A 12,393-nucleotide genomic window follows, 5' to 3' on the forward strand; every position below is an offset into this window, starting at 1 on the left:
GGCGATGGCGCAACTGCCATCTCAAACATTTTCAGTTTCTTCCAAGGAGAAAGAAAGAGCTCTCTGTAAGATTTTGGGTCTACATTAAATGCTTTGCCCTTAAGTAACACGTCATGTCACTTGCTCACAAACCATTGGCTAGAAACAGCTACATGGCACCAACAATCCACCAAGCCAACAAAAGAAATGGAACTCTGGCTGGGCGCCGTGCCTCACGCCTGTAATCCCAGCACTTTGGGAGGCTGAGGCAGGCGGATCACGAGGTCAGGAGATCGAGACCATCCTGGCTAACACCGTGAAACCCCATCTCTATTAAAGATACAAAAAAATTCGCCGGGCGTGGTGGTGTGCGCCTGTAGTCCCAGCTGCTGGGGAGGCTGAGGCAGCAGAATGGCGTGAACCTGGGAGGCGGAGCTTGCAGTGAGCCGAGATCGCGCCACTGCACTCCAGCCTGGGCGACAGAGCAAGACTCCATCTCAAAAAAAAAAAAAAAAAAAAAAAAATGGAACTCTACTATTTCCAGGAATCTTTTGGCAAATGGCAGTAATGATTTCCATGGCTAATGTCTATTACAAGGGATTTTTCCTCTCGTGTTCTCCTTTATATCACAGAGTTAAAACCATTTCCAAAATCCTCACATCAGCTCTCCCCTAAAGTTCTACTGGCCAGGATTGGGGCCCATGCCCAGGTCTAAACCAATCTCTGAAAATAAATGAAGCTTACATCGTTGGCTTAAACCAATTAGAATTTGTTCCCTAAGATTGGGTAAGGTCAGCTTTTTCTTAGCAGAAGCCACTGAAGACCCAAACAAAATCAGGGTTTTGTATGCAGGAGAGTTGTAGAAAAGAATGCTGATTTGGTGTAGCCAACCATGTCTTCCACAGCATTGACTGATGGGAAAATATTAGTTGTACCAGAATTGTGCCAGGCACTGTGTGAGCCACATGACCCCAGACAAGTTGCTGAGACTTTCCTTTTTTTTTTTTGAGACAGAGTCTCACTCTCTAGCCCCCAGGCTGGAGTGCGGTAGTGCAATCTTGGTTCACTACAGCCTTTGCCTCCCAGGTTCAAGCAATTCTCTTCCCTCAGCCTCCCAAGTAGGTGGGATTACAGGCATGTACCACCATGCCCAGCTGATTTTTGTATTTTTAGTAGAGACGGGGTTTCACCATGTTGACCAGGCTGGTCTTGAACTCCTGACCTCAAGTGATCTGCCCGCCTCGGCCTCCCAAAGTGCTGGGAATACAGATGTGAGCCACAGCACCCGGCCAGAACTACTGGAGACTGGTAAATTTATAAGGAAAAGAGGATTAATTGACTCACAGTTCTGCATGGCTGGGGAGGCCTCAGGAAACTTCCAATCATGGTGCAAGGCGAAAGGGAAGCAGGCACCTTCACAAGGTGGCAGCAAAGAGACAACAATTGGGGAACTGCCAGCTACTTTTAAAGCATCAGATCTCATGAGAACTCCCTCACTGCAGGGGAGAAACCACCCCCATAATCCAATTACCTTCCACTGGGTCCCTCCCTTGACCTGTGGGGATTACAATTCAAGATGAGACTTGGGCGGGGACACAAAACCAAACCATATCACTCATCCACCTTGCACCAGACACCAAGGATCCAGGCTAAGTCCCTGACCTCTTGGAGCTTACATCCTAGTGGGGATGTATTAGTCAGGATAGGTTAAGTTATGCTATGTAACAAAGGATTCTAAAATCTTAGTGGCTTAATAAAATTTTTTTTCATGCGACATGTCCAAATTTGGCTGGGGAGAGCTCTACTCCACAAAGCCCCTTCAGATACTGTGGCTAACAGAGGTGGTACCATCTGCAACATCATTAGTTGCTAATGGCAGGATAAGGGAGTATAGCAAGTCATGAACTGGCAATTGAATGCTTTGGTCAGTGATATGGTTTGGCTGTGTCCCCACCCAAACTTTATCTCATATTGTAGCTCTCATAATCCCCACGTGTCATGGGAGGGACCCGATGGGAGGTAATTGAATCATGAGAGCAGGTTTTTCCCATGCTATTCTCATGATAGTGAATAAGTCTCACAAGATCTGATGGTTTTTTTCTTTCTTTCTTTCTTTCTTTTTTTTTTTGAGGGAGAGTCTCACTCTGCCGCTGCCCAGGCTGAAGTGCAGTGGCACGATCTCAGCTGACAGCAACCTCTGCCTCCCTGGTTCAAGCGATTCTTGTGCCTCAGCCTCCTGAGTAGCTGGAATTACAGATGTGCACCACCATGCCCAGCTAATTTTCATATTTTTAGTAGAGAGGGGGTTTCACCATGTTGGCCAGGCTGGTCTTGAGCTCCTGACCTCAAATGATCCACCTGCCTCGGCCTCCCAAAGTGCTGGGATTACAGGCATGAGCCACCATGCCTGGTGAGATCTGATGGTTTTATAAAGGGCAGTTCCCTTACACACGGTTGCTTGCCTGCCGCCATGTAAGACACGCCTTTGCTCCTCCTTTGCCTTCCACCATGATTATGAGGCCTCCCCAGCCATGTGCAGCTCTGAGTCCATTAAACATCTTTTTCTTTAGAAATTACCCAGTCTCGGATATTTCTTCATAGTAGCATGCAAATAGACTAATACACAGATGGTAAACAAATAAATGACTAATAAAACATCGGGTCATGGTAAATGCTTTGAAGAAAAAAAGAAGGCGCAAAGAGAGATTGGGGATGGAGACTATTAGGCGATGAATTGTGACCCCACAAGTTCATACGTTGAAACACTGACCCCCAATACCTCATAATATGACTGTATTGAGAAACAGGGCTTTTAAAGAGGTAATTAAGTTAAAATAGGGTTGTTAGGGTGGGTTCTAATCCAATATGACTAGTGCCCTTAAAAGATGAGGGAATTAGAACCCAGGCAGAGGGATGACCATGTGAGGACATAGTGAAAAGGGAACCATCTGCACACCAAGAAGAAAGGCCTCAGAATGAAACCAAACCTGCCAACACCTTGATTTTGGACTTCTAGCTTACAGAATTGCGAAGAAATAAATTTCTGTTGTTTAAACCACCCAGTCTCTGGTGTTTGTTATGGCAGCCCTAGCCAACTAATATAGAGACTATTTTATTTTTATTTATTCATTTGTTTTGAGACAGGGTCTCATTCTGTCACCCAGGCTGGAGTGCAGTGGTGTAATCATAGCTCACTGCAGCCTGAAACTCCTGGGTTCAAGTGATTCTCCTGTCTCAGCCTCCTAAGTAGCTAGGACTACAGGGACGTGCCACCATGCCTAGCTAATTTTTTAAATTTTTGGTAGAGATGGTAGACTGGATAAAGAAAATGTATACACCATGTAGAGGCTTGTCTTAAACTTACGGCCTCAAACTATCCTCCTGTCTCAGCCTCCCAAAGTACTGGGATTACAGGTGTGGGACACCATGCCCAGCCTGTGGGGAGAGAGGTAGGTGAGAAGAGAAGGCTTCTCTGAAGAAGTGACATTTGAGCAGACCTATATAAGACGGTTATGAAGATTCACACAGTGACTCATGCCTGTGATCCCAGCACTTTGGGAGGCTGAGGCAAGTGGAGCACCTGAGATCATGAGTTCAAGACCAGCCTGGCCAACATGGTGAAACCCCATCTCTACTAAAAATACAAAAATTATCCAGGTGTGGTGGTGCACGCCTATAATCCCAGCTACTCAGGAGGCTGAGACAGGAGAATTGCTTCAACCTGGGAGGTGGAGGTTGTAGTGAGCTGAGATTGTGCCACTGCACTCTAGCCTGGGTGACAGAGTGAGACTCTGTCTCAAAAAAAAAAAAAAAAAAAAAAAAATCCAGAGAAAGCAAGGTCTGAACTAAGCACACCGCACATGCAAAGGTCTTGAGGTGGGAACAGGTTTGCTATGTGAATACCCATCAGCCAAAGACAATCAGGCATGCACCTATGAACAAAGTTAGGTTTTTTGACTTGCTGCAGTGAGGGCAGATGTACACCATGGGGAATGGTGTGGTGTCTCAGGAAGAAGGTGTCAGAGAAGACTAACAGAATTTGGGCTGTGTTGTATGATTGTGGGAAGGATTCAAAGAAGTGGGGATTTGCTTTGGGTTGGGTGCTATCAAAAAGTGTAACCAATTCTTTTTTTTCAAACTTTTGATTTTAAGTTCAGGGGTATGTGTGCAGGTTTCTTATAGAGGTAAATTTATATCATGGGGGTTTGTTGTACATATAATTTCATCACCCAGGTATTAAGCCTAGTACCCCTTAGCTATTTTTCCTGATCCTCTCCCTCCTCCCACACTCTACCCTCTGATAGGCTCCAGTGCGTGTTGTTCCCCTTTATGTATTTGTGTTCTCATCATTTAGATTCCACTTATAAGGGAGAACATGCGGTATTTACTTTTCTCTTTCTGCATTAGTTTGCTAAGGATAATGACCTTCAGCTCCATTCTTGTTCCTGCAAAGGGCATGATTTCATTCTTTTTTATGGCTGCATAGTATTCCATAGTGTATATGTACCACATTTTTTTAATCCAGTCTACCATTGATGGACATTTAGGTTGATCCTATGTCTTTGCTATTGTGAATAGTGCTGCAATGAATATAAGTGTGCATGTGTCTTTATGATAGAACAATTTATATTTCTTTGGGTGTATACCCAGTAATGGGCTTGTTAGGTTGAATGGTAGTTCTGTTTTTAGGTCTTTGAGGAATTGCCACACTGTCTTACATGCTAATTAACACTCCCACCAACAGTGTGTAAGCATTCCTTTTTCTCTGCAACCTCGCCAGCATGTTGTTTTTTGACTTTTTAATAATAGCCATTCTGACTGATGTGAGATGGTATCTCATGGTGGTTTTGATTTGCGCTTCACTAATGATTAGTGATGTTGAGCTTTTTTATATGATTCTTGGCCAGATGTATATTTTCTTTTGAAAAGTGTTTGGTCATGTCCTTTGCCCACCACGAGTGTAACCAATTCTATCTTTTCTAGAAGGTGAGAAGAACGGAGCAAAGCTAAAACTGAAATTGGTAAAGAAACAGCAGCCATTCAGATCAGCTGAGAGAAGGGGATGCTTGATATTTTGTGGTTTGGACAGTGTTCCTGTTTTGTCTCTGTGCAGGCATAATTACAGAGCAGTCTTGTTTCTATCTAGATGCATCAGAGTCACAGACAGGCCTTTGTTGTTGTTGTTCTGTGAACATTGTTCACCTTCAACAGGAGAACATCATGACCTAACAGTGCATTCTAGACAAGCTGCTAGCAACACCAAGACCCAGTTGTTACTGTTAGGCCAGCTCCCAGCTGTTAGAGGCTGCTTTCTCTTTCTTACATAGATGAGGAACTTCAGTGAAGTCTCTTCCAGCAATGAAAGACTGATCAAATGGCTTTCACTCTGTGACCCTCCGTTTCCTTATTTTCAAAGGATTTTAATTGTACTGGCCACATAGTGCTCTTGTGTGGATTTGATGAGATGTTATCTATAAAGTATCAGCCAGTATTATTATCTAGGGGTTAGCAATATGGACTCATCCTCCAAATATCAGAGTTCTGTGTTGGGACTCTGGATTAATACTTCTGATCATGGTTGTGCAGACACAGGGGGTGGGCCACGATTGGCTTAATCCCCACCAGCTGAACTGGCTTCCAGAAGGTATAAAGGGATAGCCACTGGATTTTCTCCCCTTTTGTTCCCTTTGGAAGGTGGACATTTAGGGATTAGGATATTCAAAAGCAACTGTGCATACAAGGGAATTTAGAAAGTCACTGCACAAGCTCAGGGAAAGATGCAAATTCAGAAAAGACCTAAGATGATCATAAGCTTTCATTTTAGGTTGATCCTAGCACAGATACATCTTTTAACAATAAACAAACAAAAAAACCAGCAAACCCTGGGGAATGGGGAAAAGCTGATTTCCAGAGTTAGCACATTGTAAGATTCAAATGTCCATTTTCAACAAAAAAGTCACAAGACATACAAAGACATACAAAGAAACAAGAGAGTATGGCCCATTCAAAGAAAAAATAAATAAACAATACCTGAGGAAGCCCAGGTGGTAGACTTACTAGACAAAGACATAAATAACTGTCTCAAAGATGCTCAAACAGCTAAAGGAGACATAGACGAAGACAGAAAAATGATGTATGAACAAAAGAAGAATATCAGCAAAAAGACAGAAAATGCAAAAAGGAACCAAAAGGAAAATTCTGGAGCTAAAAATACAATTACTGAAATACAAAATTCACTGAAGGGGCTCAAAAAGAGATTTGAGCAGGCAGAAGAAAAATCAGCAAACTTGGTGACAGGAAAATTTATTGAGTCTGAGGGACAGGAAGAAAAAAGATTAAAGAAAGCTGAACAGAGCCTAAAGGATCTGTGGGACACCACAGAGGAGACCAACATACATATTATGGGAGGTCCAGAAGGAGAAGAGAGAGAAAAAGAGGAAGAAAGAATTGTAATTTTAAGAAATAAGATTGAAAACTTCCCAAATTTGATGATAGACATGAATCAACAAATCTAAAAACTCAACAAACTCCAAGTATGAAAAACCCAGAGATTCAAGCTGAGACACATTATAATCAAACTGTAAAAAGCCAAAGCCAAAGAAACAATCTTGAAAGCAGCAAGAGAGAAGCAACTTGTTACATTCAAGAAATCCTCAATAAGATTATTGGCAGATTTATCATTAGAAACCTTGGATGCCAAAGGCAGTGGGTTAATACACTTGACATGCCAAAAGAAGAAGAAGAAAAAAAAGACCTATCAACCAAGAATTCTATAGCTACCCAATCTATCCTCCAACAATGAGGAAGAAGTTCAGATATTCCTGGATAAACAAAAGCTGAGGGAGTTCATTACCACTAGTCCTTCCCTACTAGAAATGCTAAACGAAGTCCTTCAGGTTGAAATGAAAGAGTGCAGACAGTAATTTGAAGACATGAAGAAAAAAATTAAAATCTCTGCTAAAGGTAAATACATGAGCAATTATAAAAGCTACTGTTATCATAATTTGAGTTTGTAATTTCACTTTTTATTGTCTACATGATATAAAATAAAATGGATGAAAACAATTATTAATCTTCATTATTGGGAAAACAATGTATATAGGTGTGATTTGTGACACTGACAACAGAAAAGGAATGACAGAGGCCAGGTATGGTGGCTCATGCCTGTAATCCCAGCACTTTGGGAGGCAGAGGCAGGTGGATCACTTGAGGTACCTGAGGTCAGGAGTTCAAGAGCAGCCTGGCCAACATGGCGAAATCTCATCTCTACTAAAAATAGAAAAATAAAATTAGCCGAGCATGGTGGCAGACACCTGTAATCCCAGCTACTGGGGCGGCAGAGGCAGCAGAATTGCTTGAACCCAGGTGGCAGAGGCTGCAGTGAGCCAAGATTGCACCATTGCACTCCAGCCTGGGTGACAGAGCAAGGCTCCATCTCAAAAAAAAAAAAAAAAAAAAAAAAAGAAAGAAAAAGGAAAAGGAGTGACAGAGCTATATAAGAGCAGAGTTTATATATATACTATCGAAATTAAGCTGGTATAAATGTAAATTGGAGTATTATAATTTTAGGTTTTATATATAATATAATCTCCTCTATAACCACAAAATAAAAAGCTACAAAATATACACAACTGGAAATGAAAAGAGAATCAAAACATTTCGCTACAAAAAAAAATTAAACATAAACAGTAATGGAGAAAATGAGGGACAAAAAGCCATAAGGTATATACAAAACAAGTAGCAAAACGGCAGTAATTTTGCTGATAGTCATTTCTTTAAATCAAGACGGAGATTTCCAGAATGTATTTTTAAAAACCACCCAACAATATGCTGTCTATAAAGGATTCATGTTAGATCCAAAGGCACAAATATGTTCAAAGCAAAAGATATGGAAAATGATATTCCATGCAAACAGTAACCAAAAGATAGCTTGAGTGGCTATGCGAATATCAGACAAAATAGACTTTAAATCAAAACAATTTACAAGAGACAAGACAGACATTACAAATTAATAAAAAGTTAAATATCTCAATAAGATGTAACAGTTATAAACATTTCTGCACCTAATAACAGACCTCAAAATATAAAGCAAAAATGGATAGACTCAAAGGAGAAATACACAGTTCTACCATAATAGTTGGAGAGTTCAAAATCCCACTTTCAATAATGGATAGAACACACAGACAGAAAGTAAGTAAAAATATAGTGGACTTGAACAACACAAAAACCAACTAGACCTAACAGATACATATGGAACACTCACCCAATTAAAAAAAAAGTCCAAGTGCACATGAGACATTCTCTATGATAGATGACATGTTGAGGCATAAGTTAAATCTCAGTAGATTTTAAAATACCTATCAAACGAACTCTTTTCTTTGATCACAACAAGATAAAGTTAGAAATCAATAATAGAAGGAAAAATGAAAATTCACAAATATGTGAAAATTAAACAACATTCTCTTAAACAACCAACAGGTCAAAGAAGAAATCACAAAGGAAATCAGAAAATACTTAGGGACAAGTAGGAAAGAAAACAAAATATACCAAACTTATGAGATGCCCCAAAAACAGTGCTCAGAGGGAAATTAATAGCTATTAATGCCCATGTAAAAAGAATAACTATCTCAAATTAATAACCTGACTTACATCTTATGGAACTAGAAAAAGTAGAGCAAACAAAAGCCAAAGCCAGCAGAAGAAAGGAAATAATAGAGACTAGAGCAGAAACTCATAAAATAGAGAAAGAGAATAGACAAAAAATCTATAAAACCAAAAGTTGGTTTTTTGAAAAGATTAACAAAATTGGCAAACCTTTGGTGAGACTGATGAAGCACCAAAGAGAGAAGACGCAAATAACTAAAATCAGAAATGAAAGTGGCAATACCACTAATTTTAAACCACCTAGCAAAGAAAAATCTTAAACCAGATGGCTTCATGAGTTAGTTCAACCAAACATTTAAAGAAGAATTCACACAAATAATTTTCAAACTTCCAAAAAATTGAAGAGAAGGAAACACTTTCTAACTCATTCTGTGCAGCCAGTATTACCATAATACCAAAGCCAAATAAAGAAATCACTAGAAAAGAAAATTACAGACTAATATCCCATATGAATATAGATACAAAAATCCTCAAAAAAATTAGCAAATCAAATTCATTAGCATATTAAAAGGATTACTCAAATATCCAAGTATGATTTATGCAGGAATGCAAGGGTGGTTCAACATAAGAAAATTAATCAATGTAATACATCACATTATTAGAATGAAGGTAAAAAACACACACATGATCATCTGAATTAATACAGAAAAGGTATTTGACAAAATTCAACACACCTTCATGATTAAAAAAAAACAAACAGAAAACTAATCATACAGGGAAAATTCCTCAATGTGATAAAGGGTATTTATGAAAAACTCACAGCTAACATCATACTCAATGGTGAAAGATTGAAAGCTTTCCCCCTAAGATCAGGAATAAGACAAAGATGGCCATTTTCACCATGGCTATTGAACACTGTATTGGAAGTTCCACCCAGAGCTATCAGACAGAAAAAGGAAATAAAAGTCATTCAGATTGGAAAGAAAGCAGTAAAACTATCTCTATTCACAGATGACACGATCTATGTACAGAAAATCCAAAAGAATTCACAAGACAGCTACTACAGTTAATAAACAAGTTGCAGGGTACAAGATCAACACACAAAAATCAGTCATGTTTCTATGCACCAGCACTGAACAATCCGAAGAGGAAATTGAGAAAACAATTTCATTTACAACAGCATCTAAAACAATTAAATACTTAGGAATAAATCTAACCAAGGAGGCGAAAGACTTGTACACTGAAAATGACAAAAGATTGCTAAAATAAGGCCTGGCACGGTGGCTCAAGCCTGTAATCCCAGCACTTTGGAAGGCCGAGGCGGGCGGATCACGAGGTCAGGAGATCGAGACCATCCTGGCTAACACGATGAAACCCCATCTCTACTAAAACTACAAAAAATTAGCCGGGCGTGGTGGTGGGCGCCTGTAGTTTCAGCTACTCAGGAGGCTGAGGCAGGAGAATGGCGTGAACCTGGGAGGCGGAGCTTGCAGTGAGCTGAGATTGGGCCACTGCACTCCAGCCTGGGTGACAGAGCAAGACTCAGTCTCAAAAAAAAAAAAAAAAAAAGATTGATAAAATAAATTAACAAGTATCTAAATAAATGGCATAAATGGCAAGATGTGTTCATGGATACAAAGACTTAACATTAAAAATGTCAATACTACCCAAAACAATCTACAGATTCAACACAATGCTGATCAAAATTCCAACGTCTTTTCCCAAAGAAATGGAAGCAGATCCTCAAATTTATACGGAGTTTTAAGGGGCCCCCAATAACCAAAACAATACTGAAAGAGAAGAATAAAGTTAGAGGACTCACACTTCCCATCTGTGAACTTACTACAGAGCTATAGTAATTAAAACATATGGTACTTGCATAAGGATAGGCGTATAGATCAATGAAATAGAATACAGAACCGAGAAACAAACCCTCACATATATGATTAATTGATTTTTGACAAGGAAGCCAAGACCACTTAATGGGAAAAGGACAGTGTTTTCAACAAATGGTAGAGGGAAAACTGAATATCCATATGCAAAAAAATGAAGTTGGACCCTTCTACCACGTACTAAAATTAAAATGGCCCAGGCCGGGTGCAGTGGCTCACACCTATGTGAGCACTTTGGGAAGCCAAGGCAGGTAGATTACTTGAGGTCAGGAGTTCGAGACCAGCCTGGCCAACATGGTGAAACCCCATCTCTTCTAAAAATACAAAAATTAACCTGGTGTGGTGGCACGCACCTGTAATCCCAAATACTTGGGAGGCTGAGGCATGAGAATCGGTTGAACCCGGCAGGTGGAGGTTGCAGTAAGCGGAGATCACACCACTGCACTCCAACCTGGGCGACAAAGTGAGACTCAGTCTCAAAAAATAAAATGAAATAAAACAAAGTGGCTCAAAGACTCAATTTAAGAGTTAAAACTATAAAACTCTTAGAAGAAAATATTGTTGAAAATCTTCATCACATTGGACTTGGCAACAACTGCATAAATAGGATACCAAAAGTACAAGGAAGAAAAAATAGTAGGTAAATTGAACTTCATCAAATTAAGAACTTTTGTGCACCAAAGGACACTATCAAGAAAGTGAAAAAAACCTGGAGAATGGAAGAAAATATTTGCAGATCATATATCTAACAAGGGACTAATATTCAAAATATATATAGAACTCCTACAACTTGACAACAAAAAAACAAACAACCCAATTCAAAAATGGGCAAAGTACTTGAATAGACACTTCTCCAAAGAAGATATACTAATGGACAATAAATTCGTGGAAATATGCTCAACATCATTAGTCATTGGGGAAATGCAGATTACAACCACAATGAGATGCCACTTCACACTAACCAGGATGGCTATAATCAAGAAAATGGATAATAAGTTTTGGTGGGGATGTGGAGAAATTGGAATCCTCTGTGCATTGCTGGTGGAAATGTAAAATAGTGCAGTCATTGGGGAAAACAGTTTGGCAGTTCCTCAAAAGGTTAAAAATAGAACTACCAAGTCACCCAGCAATTCCATTCTTAGGCATATATTCAAAAGAAATGAAAGCAGATATTTGTACACCAGTATTCACAGCTGCACTATTTACAATAGTCAAAAGGTAGAAACAACCTAGGTCCATCCACAAATGAATGGATAAATAAAACGTAGCATATACATACAATGGTACACTAGTCCGCTGTAAAAAGAAATTTTGATCTTACTGCATGCTACATGGCTTCGACATACTACAACATGGATGGACCTTGAAAACATTATTCTTTGTGAAATAAACTAGACACAGGACAAATGTTAGACGATTCCACTTATATGAGGCACCTAGAATGGGCAATTTGGTAAGCAAAGGAGAATAGAAATTACTAGGGGCACAGGTAGCAGGGAATGGGGAGTTACTGTTTAATGGGCACAGAGTTTATGTTGGGGATGATGAAACAGTTTCGGGGATAAAGAGTGGTGATTGGTACACGACATTGTGAATATACTTAATGCCACTGAATTTTACACTTAAAATGGTTAAAGCGATAAATATTATAGTTTGCATATTTTATCATAAAAATATTTTTTTAAACGATGAAGGGACGTGAACGGGTTGAAATTTTATAAAAAGTGGCCAGGGAAGGTGTCACTGCAATGGTGTCCTACAGGAGGAGGAAGATCATGTGGACATCTGCGGGAAGGGTGTTCTGGCAGAGGGAGTAGCACGGGCGATGGCTCTGAGGACTGTGAGAAGTATATTTGGAAACAGCGAGGAGGCCAGGGTGTCTGAAGCTGAGTAAGCCAGAGAGAGTGGGAGGAGGTGA

The sequence above is a fragment of the Pan troglodytes genome, chromosome 20 (assembly GCF_028858775.2).
Source record: "Pan troglodytes isolate AG18354 chromosome 20, NHGRI_mPanTro3-v2.0_pri, whole genome shotgun sequence".
Lineage (NCBI taxonomy): Eukaryota > Metazoa > Chordata > Mammalia > Primates > Hominidae > Pan > Pan troglodytes.